We start from the raw sequence: 22,538 nt of genomic DNA, 5'->3' as shown, positions 1-22,538 counted from the left end.
TCCATTTCTTACTTTGGCCTTAATTTCTCCCCCTTTGGCATCAAGCACCAAAACGGGATCATTTTTGGCCCTTAAACCCCATTGCCTCACCAAAATCTTCAATTAAGAGTAAAAGGCAATAATGTAACACCTCACGTGTTACCATGGCTAGAGCACACCTTGGTACTAAGGACTATGATCACATGTGGTAAAAACTTAAGGAGAACATAAGAACCTTGGAGACCATGTGTTAACCAAGATTTGCTAATGACCTAAAAAGTATCACTCAAACCTTGTGCACTTACTACCTTGGGCAAGAAAGGGGGGAAACACCCTAGACCTCTCTTGAACCCTATCTTCCAAAACCATGGTTGAGAGGGGGAAAGAATAAGCAAATGTGCAAACCATGAGTTAATCTTTAACCAAACCTTGAGTAGCTTTATAACCAGCAATTGTGGGAAGGAAATGTTGCAAAAAGACCCCTGGAGAAACCCCAAATCCATTCCTTAAGTGGATAGAGAGCTAGAGCTCTCTATCTCTCTCTAAGTCAAAAACTACACCTACACTAAAGATCAGCCGTGTTCACCTTGGAGATGGCACCAAAACCACCTATGTTCTATACCAAAAATGTGGCATACCACCTAGGGCACCCACTGGAAAAAGTTGAGCCCGAGACCTTGACGTTTGACATGCCTTAGCATGGTTTTTGTCGTGAGGTGGGCAGAGTGGCATACCTGATTTGGTGACCGAAGATCTCCCTACCTAGGCCATATCTGCCATGGCAACTCATGGATGAGAGACAGCCCTAGGTGCCAGGAAAAGACTCACGCCGGATTTTTGCCAAGATTCGCACGTTTGCGACTTGGGTGAGCTGTGGAACACGGGCAGAAGAAAAGCTCCACGTGTTCGACGCGCTCTGTGCACGCCAGAGCACGCCCGCGCGCGCCCCGCGTCGCGCCAAAGGCCAGCCGACACCATGGCCCGCGCCCGCGCCTATAAAGCCCGCTTGGGCGTCGACCACACTCTTCCGCGCACGCTCAAACCTCACCGGAGCTCAACTCACCGTCGTTTGCCCGTGCACGGCGTGTCCGCGGCCACCAGAGCCCCTGCCGCCGTAGACCGGCCAGCCCAGCCTTTCCCAACCCCGTCCAACCCTCGGAGACGAGTGAGCACACCTCGGTGAAGCTCCCCGAGCGCGGAATCAAACTCTGCTTCGCCGGAGAGGCCAGTCCACGGTTGCCGGAGTTCACAACCCCGCCGGAGTGCGTGGACCGGGTAATCCATTGAACCATTCTCCGATTCCTTGTGCACACAGTCTCTACGTCACCCCGTGAAGCTCACCGTGCCATTGGATTGAACCAGATCGCCTTGTTTTGGCCGGCACACCCGCCGCCGACGAGGACACCCGCCTGCGCACGTGGACCGAGCGATTACGGCCATCCCCGCCGTCGAGTCGTACATCACTGTGACCGCCAGAGCCTCCGCGAGCCAACCCCGCCCCTCGCCGGACCTATCTCGCCGTCGTTAAGCCGCGCCACCCTTTTCTTTCTTGAGGGCACTGTTTAAACCTAGGGAAGGACCGCGGGGGAGAAGAAAAGAAGTCTGGGGGGTTTTGTGAGATGTCAGAGACTCAAATGAATAGTAACGCAGGGGCATAACTGAGAGAGTTAGTTTGGAAATAACCCAGGGTCCTCGGTGTAAACTGCTTTTCCAGAAAACCTTTATTAAATCTGATTTTAAATTTGAACAGAACTTTACTAAATCATAACTTCTGTTTTATTCATCCAAATTTAGTCAAACCAATTTTGTCAGACTCTAAATAATGTAAACTACTTAGGAAAAATATAAAACCCCTATATACTACAGAAAACTTTAGGGTTCTGATTTAATTGTTGTTTTGACCAAAAGCTAAATAATAGGGATAAAAATAGTTGCACTATTTGACTAGGGTTAGAAAAATTTGGAGAAGTTTATATCCACCTACTGACCTGTTTAAAAATGCTAAACTTCTATGTCAAGCCCATTAAGTTAGTTTTTGCCATTTATTTTACAATATGCTTAAGGTTAAGAAAAATAGAAAAGGTGATTTAAAGAACGAACCAGAGGGCACTCCTATTTTTGTTAGGACACTTATTCAGTGTAGTTCACTAGAAAAATCTAGGATACCCTGGTTTAGTATGAAATAAATAGGATACCTTTTTATTTTAGGAAAACAAGGAAAACTTAGAAAACCCCTACAAAAATAACCCTAAGGTGAAAACATCTCAAACCTTAGGATAACAAATGTTCTGTCATTATAAACATAGGAAAAATACAAAATCTGTTGTTTGATATTTTTCAAATAACAAGTTAGTTATAAGCACCTTTTTGACATAAAACTTTAGAAAATCACAACTAAATAACCACCAATAAACTTTCTGTGATTTTTGGCACAGAAACTTAGTATTACTGTTAGATGCCAACAAAAATAACCCTTAGGGCAGAACCTACACCTAGTCAAGAGTTGTAGTGTAAAGTGGCCCATTTATACAACTTTTGTTATTTTTGTCCAAAGCATAACCTTTTTATTTTGAACCTCAAACACCTAGAACAGACTAGGTTGATCAATGACAAGCCACTGTAATTTTTACCAGATTTTTGAAAATTTTGAAATCACTGTTGTAGTTCAAACCCACACTAAAATGCATAAATAGAAAATAAAGAAGGGGAAAAGGATATGATGGAAATTGGTGTGACCCTAAAACCCTTTGTAAATTGTCCCCTAGAGTATATAAGGGGAATTACAAATCCACTATGCTTATCCTTAACAAAACCTAAACCTAGAGTGATAAGCATAAACTGCTAAAAGCCACGTATGACCAAGAAAACCCTAAGTTACGGATTAACTTAGTTCTTCTTCCTTAGCATAATGTTATTAAATCCTGCATAATCATGACATACATATTCATTGCATTTCGATAGACTGTAACCTCGCTGATGGAGAGTACATCCTCGTGCCGGAGCAAGGAGCTGCTCAGGAGGTAGCTCCGGATCCAGCACCAGAGCCTGCACCAGAGGATCTGCCTGCCCCCGCTTTGGAAGGCAAGCCCCGGTTTTATGCATAACCTGTTTATTATGCTATTTTACTACACTTAATGATTGTAGGATTGAATGTGCACTTAAGTGTAGGAGTTGTTTGAAACCCTAGTTGCATGATCTCAGGAATCCTTTTATGATGGATACTAGTATGCTAGGTCGAGTAGCTGCTTTACTAATTAGGGATCTCGGTAGAAGTCGAGTGATTTTTCTAGCCCTCGCGCGAGGTCAGGAATTGGTTGTATCCACTTTCTTATCATAATGATGATTGATTGTGGACAACAATCCATGGGGATTTGTTGTCTACGGGAGAAAAATTGGAATAAGGATTAAGGTGTGGTACTGTGAGTCAAGCGTTTGAACATACTAAACATATACCGAGAAATATGGTAAATCGGTAAGCCTAGTACCTGAGTGAACCTGGCAGCAGTTTGCCCTCCTCACGCGACCTGAGACGAGGTCTCCCATTCCGGTTATGGTGGGTACAAGTGCGGTCACTGCACGACGGCAGTCGGGGTCAGTGAGGCATTGTACGCCAAGGCGGTGAGCCCCTCTCTTCTGACGGGGAATCGATGGGGACGGTTGATGTGTGTGGGGACAGAGTGCCTCGCCACGTCGTGTGTTTAGGTTTACCTTGCAAGGTTTAAAAACTCGATTCGAATCGTCTGCTTCTCGCAGCCAATGAGACTGCTTGACCCATGCTGCTACATTGAGTAACAAGTGGAAATGTGGTGAGGTGATACAAGATGTTGATTGCTAAAAAAATGTTTGATACCATGTATGAGTAGATAGTACACTTTTAGCCTTAAGAGAGTCACACTTACATTTGACAAAGTTAAAACTTGATTTAGAAAACTCAGCTAGTGCTTTTGGCAACCAAACCCCACAGCCAAACAGCTGCATGTCTAGAGGTAGAGGAGTAGACTCCTCACACCGGGTAAGTCTAGCTGAGTATTAGTATACTCAGCCTTGCTTGTGGCATAATTTACAGGTTCCCTGGAGGACATGGTTGCTGGAGTGACTTGGCCGTCCGCCTTGCCACCGGGTTGGACTGTCGAGTGGGACCCCGCCTCGGCTGAGGAGGAGCATGAGGAGTGATGGGACAGGCTTCCCCATCCCTCCACTTATCTATCGTTAGCTTTATTCCGCTACACTTCGAACAATGATGACTACTTTTGCAAAACCCCGATGGTGATGTAATAATTTAATACTCCTTAATGTATGGTTTTATGCTTTATTGTATTTGCTCTGTGACTCACCTTCGAGTGGGATTGTGGTACTTGATCCTGTCAGTGGCCTTGTCGGACTAGATCCGAGGGATTGACGGGTTATTCCCATTTAAGTGTGGTCTAGCCTCTAAGGCGGGACTTAGGCGCTTAAGTCGGAATAATCCGGGCAGTTCCGACCACAGCTGGTATCGGAGATTGTACCACCACAGTGGAATCAATAAAATATAAATACCATCCTTTCCAAAGTAAAACTTGATAGAAACAATGTTGGATAGATAGTAGGACGAGCAGGATAGACCTAGGACGTGAAGCCTTAGGATGATAGAAGGGTAGTTAGGTGGCTAAGTGATTAGGCCCTACAGGCCACCTTAAAGGATGGGAGTTCTTCCCTATCCCCTTTACATTGATGTGAGGTCGTTTAGGACGAGCATGCATGCATTCTTAATTAAGCAAATGGATAATTGAGTAAAGACTTAAAAACAAAATGATGACCAACTAAGTATCCTAATACCATTTTTATAATTGGAAAGAAGCTGAGTTTTATTTTTCTTGTTCTTCTTCTTTTACTTACGCTTAACCGTACACAGATGACTTCCCACGGATCCTCAGACGACGGAAATGCACTGTCCCACACTAACGGGCTTGCACGAGAGGGCTTTCCCCACGTTTTGTGGGAGGTACTTCAGGGGGCCGGATACACGACGCCTCCTCAGTACGCGGTGCAGCAGTTTGAGAAGCATCGGGTGCCCCGCTGTAGGGTGAGGATGACCTTAGAGCCTCATCCCCTGCAGCCAGGCTGGCGTTCACTGGACTCTGAGTCCTTTGGATACCGGGCTGAGGACATGATCGAGGCGATCGCTCTGCAGGGGTTGACTACTTTCTGCGGATTTCACCCCTTGGAGCTTTCCACCCACCCCATTGGCTTGTTCCCCGCTGAGAAGGAGGACGACCTGATGTGGAAGGATCGAGTGGAGCATGCCAAGGATATCTGGGCTATCTACCCAGGTCAGACTGCTCACTTGACAGCACGGTGCATGAATGCCCTGTATCGTCTGCAAGTGATGCGGGGTGAGGCGATGTCCCATCTGATGGCGTTGCTGGAAGCAACTAAGATCACCCTGGATAACAGGGATGAGCTTGTGGTTGACTTATCCCAGGAGATGGTGGAAAAGGACTTACAAGTGGAGCAGTTGTCAGATGAGATCCACGAGCTGGAGGAATTAGTAGGGACAAGGGAGAATACCATTGAGGTTCTCGAGGATCAGCTCATCAACACCCAGCAGTAGCTCGTCGAGGCTAATGAGCACCTGGATATGCATCACCAGGAGATCCATGATGTGGAGGCTAACGAGGACGTCGACATTGAGGGAGGGGAGGAGCCTGCTTCCAGTGTGGACACTGCTGGCTCAGGGAGGCCACCTTCCCCCGAGTCGAGTGTTGCCTCATTCGCTCACTAGGTATGAGGGGTAGGAATAGAAGTTGGTAACGTTAGGACTCCTCGCAGCTAGCTTAGCTTTTGCACCCTTGGGGTACTAGGCTAGATAGAGTTGAGTCTTTTTGGGCCATTAATGTAATCGTGATAAACTCTTTTGGGAGCATGGTTGATGGATGCTTTTAGTTTTAAACTTGGAAGGAAAGTTTATGCCTTTTGAAATCCTTTATGTTTATGTTGGGATTTATCAATTCGCCTTTGGCTCTTTCACCGCGATTAAACCTTAAACTTGAAGATGTGTTATTGAGGATATATGTGGTTTTTCAGATGGCCGGGAGAGCACGTCGTGGCCAGAATGAGCGCATTCCTCCACCGCCGCCACCGCCTCCCACTCTGCAGGAGCTAATGGCTCAGCAGAATGAGATCTTGAGGCAGCTAGCTCAGCGTCAGCCACCACCTCAGCACTATGGTGGTGGAGATCATCAGCGTCACCCCGCAGTAGCCACTTACCAGGAGTTCCTCAGTACTCAGCCGCCCTTGTTCACCAGGGCAGAGGACCCACTTGATGCTGATGTATGGCTGAGGGTAGTGGAATCTAAATTCCCACTACTCAATGGAGTTTGTTCCGAGGTGACAAAGGTCAGGTTCGCCACCCAGCAGCTTTGCGGACCCGTGCGGACATGGTGGGACCACTATCTTGCTACGCAACCAGCTGACCACGAAGTGGATTGGAGAGAGTTCAAGGCAGCTTTCAGAGGACACCATATCCCAGCTGGCATTATGGACCGAAAGCTCAACGAGTTTCTGGCACTCACTCAAGGCAACAGGACCGTATTGCAGTATGCTCAGGCTTTTAATGACCTGTGCCAGTATGCTGGGTATCATGCAGATACGGACGAGAAGAAGAGAGACAGGTTCAGGAGGGGGCTCAGCACTAAGCTCCGTGACCGTCTCAACACCGTCAGGGCCAACAGCTACAATGAGTTGGTCAACATGGCTTTCTCCCAGGAAGACTGCATTATAGCTTGACAGGCAGAAAAGAAGAGGAAGACCCCTATGGCAGGACCTTCAGCTCAGCCACAGCGCTTCAGGATTGTGTCTGATACTCAGAACAGGGGCCTCAGCAGCAGCCAGGGCGATGGGTGATCCGACCGCAGCAGCAGCAGGCACCCAACCGCACCCAGTTTCCAGCTCAAAGGAACAATCAGCAGCAGCAGCAGTATCGCCAGGCAAATGACAACAGGTGTTTCACGTGCGGCAACACTGGACATTATGCCAAGAATTGCCCCAGGAACCAGTAGAGGCAGGGGCAGAATGTTAATCAGAACCAAGGCAAGAGTCAGAAGGTGCAAGTGAGGCAAGGCAGGCTGAACTTCACCACCATGGCTGATATTCTAGAGGGAGCACCCGTCATGACTGGTATCTTTACAATTTTGAATTATCCTGCTATTATTCTTTTTGATTCTGGTGCATCGCATAGTTTTATCAGTGCTAAATTTAGTGCCAAGTGCCAGTTACCCTTTCACCATACCAATGGGGGTATTACAATTTCAACACCAGGAGGCAGGATTGCCACCAATCAAATCAGTAGGCAAGTGCCTATAAAATTTGGTAGTCTTGTGATTAGAACCACCCTTCTCATCTTAGGATTGGATAGTGTGGATATTATATTGGGAGCTGACTGGTTGACCAGGCATCAGGCAGTATTGGATATTGCAGCCAGGGCAATTGAAATTCATTCCCCTGCTTACGGCGAGACTGTTTTATATTTGCCTGATCAGGGTTGTACCCGTTCTTGTGCCTTCGTTATGATAGAATCCCCAGTGGAAAGGATCCCAGTGGTTTGTGACTACCCAGATGTGTTTCCAGATGAATTGCCAGGGATGCCACCTGACAGAGACATTGAGTTCGCCATTGAATTGCAATCCGGGACCGCTCCTATCTCCAAGAGACCCTATAGGACGCCTCCCGCGGAACTGGCAGAACTGAAGAAGCAATTGCAAGAGTTGTTGGACAAGGGGTTCATTCACCCAAGTACTTCACCTTGGGGATGTCCTGCATTATTTGTGAAGAAAAAGGATGAGTGTTTGAGAATGTGTGTTGACTACCGCCCTCTCAATGCGGTGACCATCAAGAACAAATACCCACTACCCCGTATTGATGTCTTGTTTGATCAATTGGTGGGGGCCAAAGTATTCTCCAAGATAGACCTTCGCTCGGGCTACCATCAAATCAAGATCCGTGCCAGTGATATTCCAAAGACTGCTTTCTCTACCAGATATGGGCTTTATGAGTTTTTGGTGATGTCTTTTGGGCTGACCAATGCCCCGGCTTATTTTATGTACCTAATGAACTCAGTATTCATGCCAGAGTTGGACAAGTTCGTGGTCGTTTTCATTGATGATATTCTGGTCTATTCCAAGAATGAAGATGAACATACTGAGCATCTGCACATCGTGCTTCAGCGACTGCGCGATCATCGTCTTTATGCTAAGTTGTCTAAATGTGAATTCTGGCTGAAGGAAATTAAATTCTTGGGTCACACAATTTCTCAGGATGGAATATCTGTTGATCCTGAGAAGGTACAAGAGGTGATGGATTGGAAACCCCCGACTACAGTGAGGCAGATTCGAAGTTTTCTGGGATTGGCAGGGTATTATCGACGACTTAATCCGAATTTTTCCAGGATTGCCAAACCAATGACTGAACTATTAAAGAAGGGAGTCAAGTACAATTGGAGCCAAAAGTGCGAAGATGCTTTTCATACACTGAGGTAGCATTTGACAACAGCCCCAGTGCTGGCTCAACCTGATAACACCAAGCCCTTCGAAGTCTATTGTGAATTTGTGATGCTTCTGGTATGGGATTGGGATGTGTCTTGATGCAAGATAACAGAGTAATTGCTTATGCTTCCCGAGCACTCAGACCCCATGAGCAGAACTACCCTACACATGATCTGGAGTTGGCAGCTGTGGTTCATGCTCTTAAGATATGGAGACACTACTTGATGGGAGCTCACTGTAACATCTACACGGATCACAAGAGTCTCAAATACATCTTCACTCAGGCAGATCTGAACATGAGACAGAGGAGATGGTTAGAATTGATCAAGGACTACGATTTGGAGGTGCATTACCATCCTGGCAAAGCCAATGTTGTAGCAGATGCCTTGAGCAAAAAGGCCCAGTGCAATTGTATGAGCATGGATGCAAGAGTTACCACCCTGTGTGATGAGTTGTGTAAGCTAAACCTGGAAGTTGTTCCTTCCGGTGAATTAAGTTATATCTCTGTGGAGCCCACATTGCAAGAGCAAATAGTCCAGGCACAAATTGGGGATAAAGGTGTTCAGGTTATCAAAGACATGATCAAGCAGAAAGCAGAAAAATACAAGTGCTTCCGTCAGGACAGTAAGGGAATTTTATGGTTTGGAGATCGATTGGTTGTTCCCAAGGACCCTGAGCTCAGAAAGAAGGTACTGGATGAAGCTCACCTTTCGAAATTCTCCATGCACCCTGGTAGCAACAAGATGTATCATGATCTCAGATCTTTATACTGGTGGACCAGAATGAAGAGGGAAATTGCTAAGTACATATCCGAGTGTGACACCTGCCAAAGGATTAAAGCCAGTCATTTGAAGGCAGCAGGCCCGTTGCAACCCCTTCCCATACCATCTTGGAAATGGGAGGACATTTGCATGGACTTTATCGTGGGACTGCCCAACACCTCCAGGCACCATGATTCAATTTGGGTTATTGTGGACAGATTGACCAAGACCGCTCATTTCTTGCCAGTACACACTACCCACAGGACGGAGAAGTATGCAGAAATCTACATTGACCAGATAGTTCGTTTGCATGGGATACCAAGGACTATAGTATCAGACAGAGGAGCACCATTTGTGGCACGATTTTGGGAACAATTGCAGGAATCACTTGGGACCCATGTAGTACGAAGCTCAGCATACCATCCTCAAACAGATGGCCAGACAGAAAGGGTAAACCAGATTTTGGAAGACATGTTGAGGGCATGTGTACTACACTACGGAAAAGATTGGGACAAGTGTCTTTCCTTGGCTGAGTTTTCCTATAATAACAGCTATCAGTCCAGTCTAAAGATGGCACCTTTTGAAGCTTTATATGGGAGAAGATGCAGAACCCCGCTGAATTGGTCTCAAGCAGGAGAAAGGGAAATATTTGGGCCAGATTTGGTGCTTGAGGCAGATGAAAAGGTCAGGGTTATTATAAAGAACTTAGAAGCTGCTCAGGCCAGGCAAAAGAGCTATCATGACAAGAGGCAGAAGCCTCTACAGTTCGAGGTAGGAGATCATGTTTATCTTAAGGTATCACCCACCAAGGGTGTCTAGAGATTCGGAATTCAGGGCAAGTTAGCTCCTCGCTACATTGGACCCTACGAGATCAAGGAAGCTTGTGGACCCGTAGCCTATCAATTGAAGTTGCCACCCAGCATGTCAGCTATTCATGATGTGTTCCATGTATCTCAGCTGCGGAAATGTGTTCGCCTACCCACTGAAGTGCTACCGGAGCCAGACATTGAGGTAGAGCCAGACTTGTCCTATCAAGAGTACCCCGTCAAGGTATTGGATGAGAAGGAGAGATCAACACGGGCAAGGTCAATCAGAATGTATAAAATTCAGTGGAGTCACCATTCAGCAGAAGAAGCTACATGGGAGACCGAGGATTTTCTACGCTCCCGCTTCCCCGACTTTCTGCCCAAAGGAGTCGGTGCGTAACCCCAAAACCCCACCTGCCCTTTGAATACAATTATAAGAAAAACTTAGATAACAAGGATAGTCTAAGTTATGATTTTAACTTAAAAAGGACTTCCTTCTGAAGTTGCAAAGAGAATGACATTCGAAGAGCAGTTAACAAGAGAAACTTGAGTATAAGAAAGAGTAGCACACCCTCGTGCCTTAGTAGCACCCCTCTAGAGGACTCTGCCTAAAATCTCGGGACGAGATTCCTTTAAGGCCATGTTCGTTTTGTGCCAATCCATAGGGATTGAGGGGGATTAAATCCCCTACAAGTCAAAATCCTCTCCAATCCCTTCCAATCCCCCTCAATCCCTATGGTTTTGGGATCAAACGAACATGGCCTAAGGGGGGAGGGCTGTAACACCTCAGGTGTTACCATGGCTAGAGCACACCTTGGTACTAAGGACTGTGATCACATGTGGTAAAAACTTAAGGAGAACATAAGAACCTTGGAGACCATGTGTTAACCAAGATTTGCTAATGACCTAAAAAGTATCACTCAAACCTTGTGCACTTACTACCTTGGGCAAGAAAGGGGGGGGGAACACCCTAGACCTCTCTTGAACCCTATCTTCCAAAACCATGGTTGAGAGGGGGAAAGAATAAGCAAATGTGCAAACCATGAGTTAATATTTAACCAAACCTTGAGTAGCTTTATAACCAGCAATTGTGGGAAGGAAATGTTGCAAAAAGACCCCTGGAGAAACCCCAAATCCATTCCTTAAGTGGATAGAGAGCTAGAGCTCTCTATCTCTCTCTAAGTCAAAAACTACACCTACACTAAAGATCAGCTGTGTTCACCTTGGAGATGGCACCAAAACCACCTATGTTCTATACCAAAAATGTGGCATACCACCTAGGGCACCCACTGGAAAAAGTTGAGCCCGAGACATTGACGTTTGACATGCCTTGGCATGGTTTTTGTCGCGAGGTGGGCAGAGTGGCATACCTGATTTGGCGACCGAAGGTCTCCCTACCTAGGCCATATCTGCCATGGCAACTCACGGATGAGAGACAGCCCTAGGTGCCAGGAAAAGACTCGCGCCGGATTTTTGCCAAGATTCGCACGTTTGCGACTTGGGTGAGCTGTGGAACACGAGCAGAAGAAAAGCTCCACGTGTTCGACGCGCTCTGTGCACGCCAGAGCACGCCCGCGCGCGCCCCGCGTCGCGCCAAAGGCCAGCCGACGCCATGGCCCACGCCCGCGCCTATAAAGCCCGCTCGGGCGTCGACCACACTCTTCCGTGCACGCTCAAACCTCACCGGAGCTCAACTCACCGTCGTTTGCCCGTGCACGGCGTGTCCGCGGCCACCAGAGCCCCTGCCGCCGTAGACCGGCCAGCCCAGCCTTTCCCAACCCCGTCCAACCCTCGGAGATGAGTGAGCACACCTCGGTGAAGCTCCCCGAGCGAGGAATCGAACTCTGCTTCGCCGGAGAGGCCAGTCCACGGTCGCCGGAGTTCACAACCCCGCCGGAGTGCGTGGACCGGGTAATCCACTGAACCATTCTTCGATTCCTTGTGCACACAGTCTCTACGTCACCCCGTGAAGCTCACCGTGCCATTGGATTGAACCAGATCGCCTTGTTTTGGCCGGCACACCCACCGCCGACGAGGACACCCGCCTGCGCACGTGGACCGAGCGATTCCGGCCATCCCCGCCGTCGAGCCGTACATCACTGTGACCGCCAGAGCCTCCCCGAGCCAACCCCGCCCCTCACCGGACCTATCTCGCCGCCGGTAAGCCGCGCCACCCTTTTCTTTCTTGCGGGCACTGTTTAAACCTAGGGAAGGACCACGGGGGAGAAGAAAAGAAGTCTGGGGGGTTTTGTGAGATGTCAGAGACTCAAATGAATAGTAACGCAGGGGCATAACTGAGAGAGTTAGTTTGGAAATAACCCAGGGTCCTCGGTGTAAACTGCTTTTCCAGAAAAGCTTTATTAAATCTGATTTTAAATTTGAACAGAACTTTACTAAATCATAACTTTTGTTTTATTCATCCAAATTTAGTCAAACCAATTTTGTTAGACTCTAAATAATGTAAACTACTTAGGAAAAATATAAAACCCCTATGTACTACAGAAAACTTTAGGGTTCTGATTTAGTTGTTGTTTTGACCAAAAGCTAAATAATAGGGATAAAAATAGTTGCACTATTTGACTAGGGTTAGAAAAATTTGGAGAAGTTTATATCCACCTACTAACCTATTTAAAAATGCTAAACTTCTCTGTCAAGCCCATTAAGTTAGTTTTTGCCATTTATTTTACAATATGCTTACGGTTAAGAAAAATAGAAAAGGTGATTTAAAGAATGAACCAGAGGGCACTCCTATTTTTGTTAGGACACTTATTCAGTGTAGTTCACTAGAAAAATCTAGGATACCCTGGTTTAGTATGAAATAAATAGGATACCTTTTATTTTAGGAAAACAAGGAAAACTTAGAAAAACCCTACAAAAATAACCCTAAGGTGAAAACACCTCAAACCTTAGGATAACAAATGTTCTGTCATTATGAATATAGGAAAAATACAAAATCTGTTGTTTGATATTTTTCAAATAACAAGTTAGTTATAAGCACCTTTTTGACATAAAACTTTAGAAAATCACAACTAAATAACCACCAATAAACTTTCTGTGATTTTTGGCACAGAAACGTATTATTACTGTTAGATGCCAACAAAAATAACCCTTAGGGCAGAACCTACCCCTAGTCAAGAGTTGTAGTGTAAAGTGGCCCATTTACACAACTTTTGTTATTTTTGTCCAAAGCATAACCTTTTTATTTTGAACCTCAAACTCCTAGAACAGACTAGATTGACTAATGACAAGCCAATTTAATTTTTACCAGATTTTTGAAAATTTTGAAATCACTGTTGTAGTTCAAACCCACACTAAAATGCATAAATAGAAAATAAAGAAGGGGAAAAGGATATGATGGAAATTGGTGTGACCCTAAAACCCTTTGTAAATTGTCCACTAGAGTATATAAGGGGAATTACAAATCCACTATGCTTATCCTTAACAAAACCTAAACCTAGAGTGATAAGCATAAACTGCTAAAAGCCACGTATGACCAAGAAAACCCTAAGTTACGGATTAACTTAGTTCTTCTTCCTTAGCATAATGTTATTAAATCCTGCATAATCATGACATACATATTCATTGCATTTCGATAGACTGTAACCTCGCTAACGGAGAGTACATCCTCGTGCCGGAGCAAGGAGCTGCTCAGGAGGTAGCCCCGGATCCAGCACCAGAGCCTGCACCAGAGGATCTGCCTGCCCCCGCTTTGGAAGGCAAGCCCCGGTTTTATGCATAACCTGTTTATTATGCTATTTTACTACACTTAATGATTGTAGGATTGAATGTGCACTTAAGTGTAGGAGTTGTTTGAAACCCTAGTTGCATGATCTCAGGAATCCTTTTATGATGGATACTAGTATGCTAGGTCGAGTAGCTGCTTTACTAATTAGGGATCTCGGTAGAAGTTGAGTGATTTTTCTAGCCCTCACGCGAGGTCAGGAATTGGTTGTATCCACTTTCTTATCATAATGATGATTGATTGTGGACAACAATCCATGGGGATTGGTTGTCTACGGGAGAAAAATTGGAATAAGGATTAAGGTGTGGTACCGTGAGTCAAGCGTTTGAACATACTAAACATATACAGAGAAATATGGTAAATCGGTAAGCCTAGTACCTGAGTGAACCTGGCAGCAGTTTGCCCTCCTCACGCGATCTGAGACGAGGTCTCCCATTCCGGTTATGGTGGGTACAAGTGCGGTCACTGCACGACATCAGTCGGGGTCACTGAGGCATTGTACGCCAAGGCGGTGAGCCCCTCTCTTCTGACGGGGAATCGATGGGGACGGTTGATGTGTGTGGGGACGGAGTGCCTCGCCACGTCGTGTGTTTAGGTTTACCTTGCAAGGTTTAAAAACTCGATTCGAATCGTCTGCTTCTCGCAGCCAATGAGACTGCTTGACCCATGCTGCTACATTGAGTAACAAGTGGAAATGCGGTGAGGTGATACAAGATGTTGATTGCTAAAAAAAATGTTTGATACCATGTATGAGTAGATAGTACACTTTTAGCCTTAAGAGAGTCACACTTACATTTGACAAAGTTAAAACTTGATTTAGAAAACTCAGCTAGTGCTTTTGGCAACCAAACCCCACAGCCAAACAGCTGCATGTCTAGAGGTAGAGGAGTAGACTCCTCACATCGGGTAAGTCTAGCTGAGTATTAGTATACTCAGCCTTGCTTGTGGCATAATTTACAGGTTCCCTGGAGGACATGGTTGCTGGAGTGACTTGGCCGTCCGCCTTGCCACCGGGTTGGACTGTCGAGTGGGACCCCGCCTCGGCTGAGGAGGAGCATGAGGAGTGATGGGACAGGCTTCCCCATCCCTCCACTTATCTATCGTTAGCTTTATTCCGCTGCACTTCAAACAATGATGACTACTTTTGCAAAACTCCGATGGTGATGTAATAATTTAATACTCCTTAATGTATGGTTTTATGCTTTATTGTATTTGCTCTATGACTCACCTTCGAGTGGGATTGTGGTACTTGATCCTGTCAGTGGCCTTGTCGGACTAGATCCGAGGGATTGACGGGTTATTCCCATTTAAGTGTGGTCTAGCCTCTAAGGCGGGACTTAGGCACTTAAGTCGGAATAATCCGGGCAGTTCCGCCACAAATAAGAGCACGAAGATGAACTTGGAGTAAGTTACCCTGTCATCGGAGTGCAGTGGAAGTCTTGCATGGTCCAAGTTCACCTTTTCCCTTTCAATCCTCCTTTGAGACTAAATTAAGAAAACTCAAGCACACGGTTAGTCTCAAAGGGTCAAGTTGTAGCATTTCTCCCCCTAAATATGTGCATCAATCACACATGGACTTGTGAGGTCCGGGGGATCCCTTGCACAACTTGAGCACCATAAATAAGCAATAAAATGCATAATGATCAAAGGCATAAAACACATGTATGCTCTATATCAATCCAAGTTACACGAATCTAAGACATTTAGCTCACTACGCAGCCTGCAAAAGATCTTCTCATCTAAAGGCTTGGTAAAGATATCGGCTAGCTGGTTTTTGGTGCTAACATAAAACACTTCGATATCTCCCTTTTGCTGGTGGTCTCTCAAAAAGTGATGCCGGATGTCTATGTGCTTTGTGCGGCTGTGTTCAACAGGATTGTTCGCCATGCGGATTGCACTCTCATTGTCACATAGGAGTGGGACTTTGCTCAGATTGTAGCCAAAGTCCCTGAGGGTTTGCCTCATCCAAAGTAGTTGCGCGCAACACTGTCCTGCGGCAACGTACTCGGCCTCAGCGGTGGATAGGGCAACGGAGGTTTGTTTCTTAGAACTCCAGGACACCAGGGACCTTCCTAGGAATTGGCATGTCCCTGATGTACTCTTCCTATCGACCTTACATCCAGCATAATCGGAGTGTGAATATCCAATCAAGTCAAAGGTAGACCCCTTTGGATACCAGATCCTGAAGCAAGGCGTAGCGACTAAATATCTAAGAATTCGCTTAACGGCCACAAGGTGACACTCCCTTGGGTCAGATTGAAATCTAGCACAGATGCATACGCTAAGCATAATATCCGGTCTACTAGCACATAAATAAAGTAAAGACCCTATCATAGACCGGTATGCCTTTTGATCAACGGACTTACCTCCTTTGTTGAGGTCGACATGCCCGTCGGTTCCCATTGGAGTCTTTGCGGGCTTGGCGTCCTTCATCCCAAACCGCTTGAGCAAGTCTTGCGTGTACTTCGTTTGAGAGATGAAGGTGCCGTCCTTGAGTTGCTTCACTTGGAACCCAAGGAAGTAGTTCAACTCGCCCATCATCGACATTTCGAATTTCTGAGTCATCACCCTGCTAAACTCTTCACACGACTTTTGGTTAGTAGAACCAAATATTATGTCATCGACATAAATTTGGCATACAAATAGATCACCGTCACAAGTCTTAGTGAAAAGAGTTGGATCGACTTTCCCAACCTTGAAAGCATTAGCAATTAAAAAGTCTCTAAGGCATTCATACCATGCTCTTGGGGCTTGCTTAAGTCCATAGAGCGCCTTAGAGAGCTTACACACATGGTCGGGATACCGTTCATCCTCAAAACCAGGGGGTTGCTCCACGTACACCTCCTCCTTGATTGGCCCGTTGAGGAAAGCGCTCTTCACGTCCATTTGGAACAACCTGCGACTTGGGCATAACCTTTTGCCACAAGTCGAGCCTTGTTCCTTGTCACCACCCCGTGCTCGTCTTGTTTGTTGTGGAACACCCATTTGGTTCCCACAACATTTTGCTTGGGACGCGACACCAGTGTCCAAACTTCATTTCGCTTGAAGTTGTTGAGCTCTTCCTGCATGGCCAACACCCAGTCCAGATCTAGCAAGGCCTCTTCTACCCTGAAAGGCTCAATAGAAGAGACAAAATAGTAATGCTCACAAAAATTAGCTAATCTAGAGCGAGTAGTTAATCCCTTGCTAATATCACCCAAAATCTGGTCGACGGGATGATTCCTTTGAATCATCGCTCGAACTTGAGTTGGAGGGGCCTGTAGTGCTTCTTCCTCTTCAACTTAGACATCTTGTGCTCCCCCTTGATCACACGCCTCTTCTTGAGGGACATGTTCGTCATCTTGAGTTGGGGGGGTGCACCGTCGTTGAGGAAGAAGGTTGATCTTGCTCCTTGTGTTCCTGTGGTCGCACGTCTCCAATCGCCATGGTACGAATCGCGTCCGTTGGAACATCATCCTCATCTACATCATCAAGCTCAACTTGCTCTCTTGGAGAGCCATTAGTCTCATCAAATACTACGTCACTAGAGACTTCAACCAAACCCGATGATTTGTTGAAGACTCTATACGCCTTTGTATTTGAGTCATAACCTAACAAAAACCCTTCTACAACTTTGGGAGCAAATTTTGAATTTCTACCTTTCTTCACCAGAATGTAGCATTTACTCCCAAAAACTCGAAAATACGAAACATTGGGTTTGTTACCGGTTAGTAGCTCGTATGACGTCTTCTTGAGGAGGCGATGAAGGTAGACCCGGTTTATGGCGTGGCAAGCCGTGTTCACAGCTTCCGACCAAAACCGCTCGGGCGTCTTGAATTCTCCAAGCATCGTCCTTGCCATGTCTATAAGCGTCCTGTTCTTCCTCTCTACCACACCATTTTGCTATGGTGTGTAGGGAGCGGAGAACTCGTGCTTGATTCCTTCCTCCTCAAGAAACTCCTCCATTTGCAGGTTCTTGAACTCGGACCCGTTGTTGCTCCTTATCTTCTTCACCTTGAGCTCAAAGTCATTTTGAGCTCTCCTTAGGAAGCGCTTGAGGGTCCCTTGGGTTTCAGTTTTATCCTACAAAAAGAATACCCAAGTGAAGCGGGAAAAATCATCAACAATAACAAGACCATACTTACTTCCCCCGATGCTGAGGTAGGCGACGGGTCCGAAGAGGTCCATATGCAATAGCTCCAGAGGTCTTGATGTAGTCATCATGTTCTTGATGTGATGAGTACTTCCCACTTATTTACCTGCTTGACAAGCTGCACAAGGTCTATCTTTTTCGAAAGTTACATTTGTTAGACCTAACACATGTTCTCTCTTTAGAAGCTTGTGAAGGTTCTTCATCCCCACATGTGCTAGACGGTGATGCCACAACCAGCCCATGCTAGTCTTAGCAATTAAGCATGCATCTAGACCGGCCTCCTCCTTCGAAAAATCGACTAAATAGAGTTTGCCGTCTAGTACACCCTTAAAGGCTAATGAACCATCACTCCTTCTAAAGACAGACACATCTACGTTTGTAAATAAGCAATTGTAACCCATGTTACATAATTGACTAACAGACAACAAGTTATATCCGAGCGATTCTACTAAAAACACATTAAAAATGGAATGCTCGGAAGAAATATCTATTTTTCCTAGTCCTTTAACCTTGCCTTGATTCCCGTCACCGAATATGATTGAGTCTTGGGAATCTTTATTCTTGACGTAGGAGGTGAACATCTTCTTCTCCCCCGTCATGTGGTTTGTGCATCCGCTGTCGATAATCCAGCTTGAGCCCCCGGATGCATAAACCTGCAAGGAAAATTAGGCTTGGGTTTTAGGTACCCAACTCTTGTTGGGTCCTACAAGGTTAGTAACAATAGCCTTAGGGACCCAAATGCAAGTCTTGTCCCCTTTGCATTTGGCTCTCACCTTTTTAGCAATCACCCTTTTATTTTTACATGAAAGAATGAATTTAGCATTGCAAGCATGAAAGATAGTGGTAGATCCATTAAACACTTTCCTAGGAGCATGAGACACAAAATTCCTCCTAGGTCTACCATTAATGCTAGAACTTGAAGCAATCATGGCATGAGAGTCAAATGCATTATAACTCCTATCATAATGATCATTTCTAGAATATTTCCTATCATGATACAAGAAAGCATGATTTTTATGAACACTATTTGCCATAGGGGCCTTCCCTTTCTCCTTGGTGGAGATGGAAGCCTTATGACTTGTTAAGTTCTTAGCTTCCCTTCGAAAGCCAAGCCCATCTACTTCATCATTTAATTTAGAAATGGAAATCAAATGTTCATTGCAAGCATCAACATTAAAATCCTTACACATATTGCAAATTACTACATGTTCAATACAAGAACTAGATTTATTTGCAATTTCTAGCTTAGCATTTAAATCATCATTCAAAATCTTCAAGCTAGAAATAGATTCATTGCAAATAGACAATTCAGAAGATAGTAATTCATTTCTTTTAATCTCTAAGGCAAGAGACTTTTGAACATTAATAAATTTATCATGTTCCTCATACAAGATGTCCTCTTGCCTCTCTAGAAGTCTATCTTTTTCATTTAATGCATCAATCAGCTCATTAATCTTTTCTATCTTAGCTCTATCTAATCCCTTGAACAAGCTAGTGTAATCAACTTCATAATCATCACTAGATTCCTGATCACTAGAAGTAGAGTACTTAGGAGTTTCTCTAGTGATTACCTTCTTTTCCTTTGCCATTAGGCAAGTGTGGCGCTCGTTGGGGAAGAGCGACGATTTGTCGAAGGCGGTGGCGGCGAGCCCCTCGTCGTCAGAATCAGACGAAGAACAATCTGAGTCCCACTCTTTGCCAAGGTGTGCCTCGCCCTTAGCCTTCTTGTACGCCTTCTTCTTTTCCTTCTTCCCGCTTTTCTCTTGTCCCTGGTCACTATCATTATCAGGACAGTTAGCAATAAAGTGACCAGTCTTACCACACTTGAAGCAGGAGCGCTTTCCCTTCGTCTTGTTCTTTTTGGGATGCTCCTTACGACCCTTTAGTGCCGTCTTGAAGCGCTTGATGATGAGGGCCATTTCTTCCTCGTTGAGCCCCGCCGCCTCAACTTGCGCCACCTTGCTAGGTAGTGCCTCCCTGCTACTTGTTGCTTTGAGAGCAACGGTTTGAGGCTCGTGGATTGGACCATTCAACGCCTCATCGACGTATCTTGCCTCCTTGATCATCATTCGCCCGCTTACGAACTTTCCAAGTATTTCCTCGGGCGACATCTTGGTGTACCTAGGATTCTCACGAATAGAGTTTACAAGATGTGGATCAAGGACAGTGAAAGACCTTAGCATTAGGCGGACGACGTCGTGGTCCGTCCATCTTGTGCTTCCATAGCTTCTTATTTTGTTGACTAGGGTCTTGAGCCTGTTATACGTTTGGGTTGGCTCCTCCCCCTGATCATCGCGAACATTCCTAGTTCGCCCTCCACCAACTCCATCTTGGTGAGCATGGTGACGTTATTTCCCTCATGCGAGATCCTGAGGGTGTCCCAAATTTGCTTGGCGTTATCCAAGCCGCTCACCTTATGGTACTCCTCCCTGCACAAGGATGCTAAAAGAACAGTGGTAGCTTGTGCATTTTTGTGGATTTGTTCATTAATAAACATGGGATTATCAGAACTATCAAAATGCATTCCATTCTCTACTATCTCCCATATACTTGGATGAAGAGAGAACAAGTGACTACGCATTTTGTGACTCCAAAATCCGTAGTCCTCTCCATCAAAGTGTGGAGGTTTGCCAAGAGGAATGGAAAGCAAATGTGCATTTGAATTATGCGGAATACGAGAGTAATCAAAAGAAAAGTTTGAGTTGACCGTTTTATTTTTCTCGTAGTCGTTGTTGTCGTCCTTTTGGGAAGAAGAAGACTCGTCGCTGTCGTCGTAGTAGACGATCTTCTTAATACGCCTCTTCTTCTTCCCGTCCTTCTTCTTATGACTTGAGCCCGAGTCAGTGGGCTTGTCGTCTTTTGGCTCATTGATGAAGGACTCCTTCTCTTTGTCGTTGATCACCATCCCCTTTCCCTTAGGATCCATCCCTTCGAGCGATTAGTCCCTTTCTTGAAGAGAACGACTCCGATACCAATTGATATCACCTAGAGGGGGGGTGAATAGGTGATCCTGTAAAAACTTAAAAACTCAAAGCCACAAACTTGATTAAGTGTTAGGACAATAAAGCCAAGTGGCTAGAGAAGAGTTCTTGCTAAACACGATAACCACAAGGAAATCAACACAGAGAGGCACAGTGGTTTATCCCGTGGTTCGGCCAAGTCCAACACTTGCCTACTCCATGTTGTGGCGTCCCAACGGACGAGGGTTGCACTCAACCCCTTTCAAGCGGTCCAAAGACCCACTTGAATACCATGGTGTTTCTCTTCCTTTCACGATATCCCGTTTGCGAGGAATCTCCACAACTTGGAGCCTCTCGCCCTTACAATTTGATTATCACAAATAAGCACAGAAGTAAGGATGGGATGAGCAACACAAACAAGACACAAAATCAGAGCAACAACACGCACACAAGTCATAACTTGAGCTCGCAACACAACTCAAAGAGTTCTCTACTCAAATGGAGCTCTAGTTGCTATCACAAAGAATCAAAAGCACGAAAATGGAGTCTTGGTGCTTAGGGATGCTCAAAGAATGCTTGGTGTACTCCTCCATGCGCCTAGGGGTCCATTTTATAGCCCCAAGGCAGCTAGGAGCCGTTGCAAGCAATCCAGGAAGGCAAATCTTGCCTTCTGTCGGGTGGCGCACCGGACAGTCCGGTGCACCACCGGACACTGTCCGGTGCAGATTGCTTTCCTTATTTGGCGCAGCCGACCGTTGAAGATTTGGAGACGTTGGCGCACCGGACACTGTCCGGTGCACACCGAACAGTCCGGTGCCCCCATCCGACCGTTGGCTCTGCCACGCGTCACGCGCGGATTGCGCGCCCGACCGTTGGCGCGCCCGACCGTTGGCTCATCGGACAGTCCGGTGAATTATAGCCGTACGCTGTTGACTTGGTTCCCGAGAGCAGCGACTTCGCCGCAGACGACTCACCGGACAGTCCGGTGCACCACCGGACAGTCCGGTGATTTATAGCCGTACGCCGCCGTCGAGACCCGAGAGCATGCAGTTCACCGGGACTGGTCCTGGCACACCGGACACTGTCCGGTGCACCACCGGACACTGTCCGGTGCATCACCGGACAGTCTGGTGCACCCAGACCGAACAACCCTTTGGCTGAACATAGCCAACTAATCTCCAAAGTGATTTCTCCTGTTTCTAGCACTTAGACACAGCACATTAGTCTTCAAAACAATGGACTAAGACTAGAAACATACCTTTAATCTTGATTTGTACTTCTTGAATCTTTGGCACAAATATAACTCAAAGCATTTTTGTGTGAAGCCCTAAATCACCAAAATCTTATAGAATTGGCCCAAGGGCACATTTCCCTTTCACCGAAGCCGAAGCTAGGCCTTCAGTGCCCATTGAGACGAAGCCTGCCGCGCCTGAGGATATAGCTGAGCAACAAACTCCAGATATCGACAGGGCAGCGGGACAGGACATGATAGAAAAAGCTAAATCTCCTGCCCCCGAAGTTCCGGTTGAAGATGTTGATTACATTATTCGACATGCTTCGGGGAAAAGATTATCTAAAGAAGAAATCTTAGAAGCCAGACACTACGCCTAGAAACTAAAATATCCGAAGGGGGCCTTAG

The sequence above is a fragment of the Zea mays genome, chromosome 5 (genome assembly GCF_902167145.1).
Source record: "Zea mays cultivar B73 chromosome 5, Zm-B73-REFERENCE-NAM-5.0, whole genome shotgun sequence".
NCBI classification, from domain to species: domain Eukaryota; kingdom Viridiplantae; phylum Streptophyta; class Magnoliopsida; order Poales; family Poaceae; genus Zea; species Zea mays.
This window is presented reverse-complemented; position numbering follows the sequence as displayed.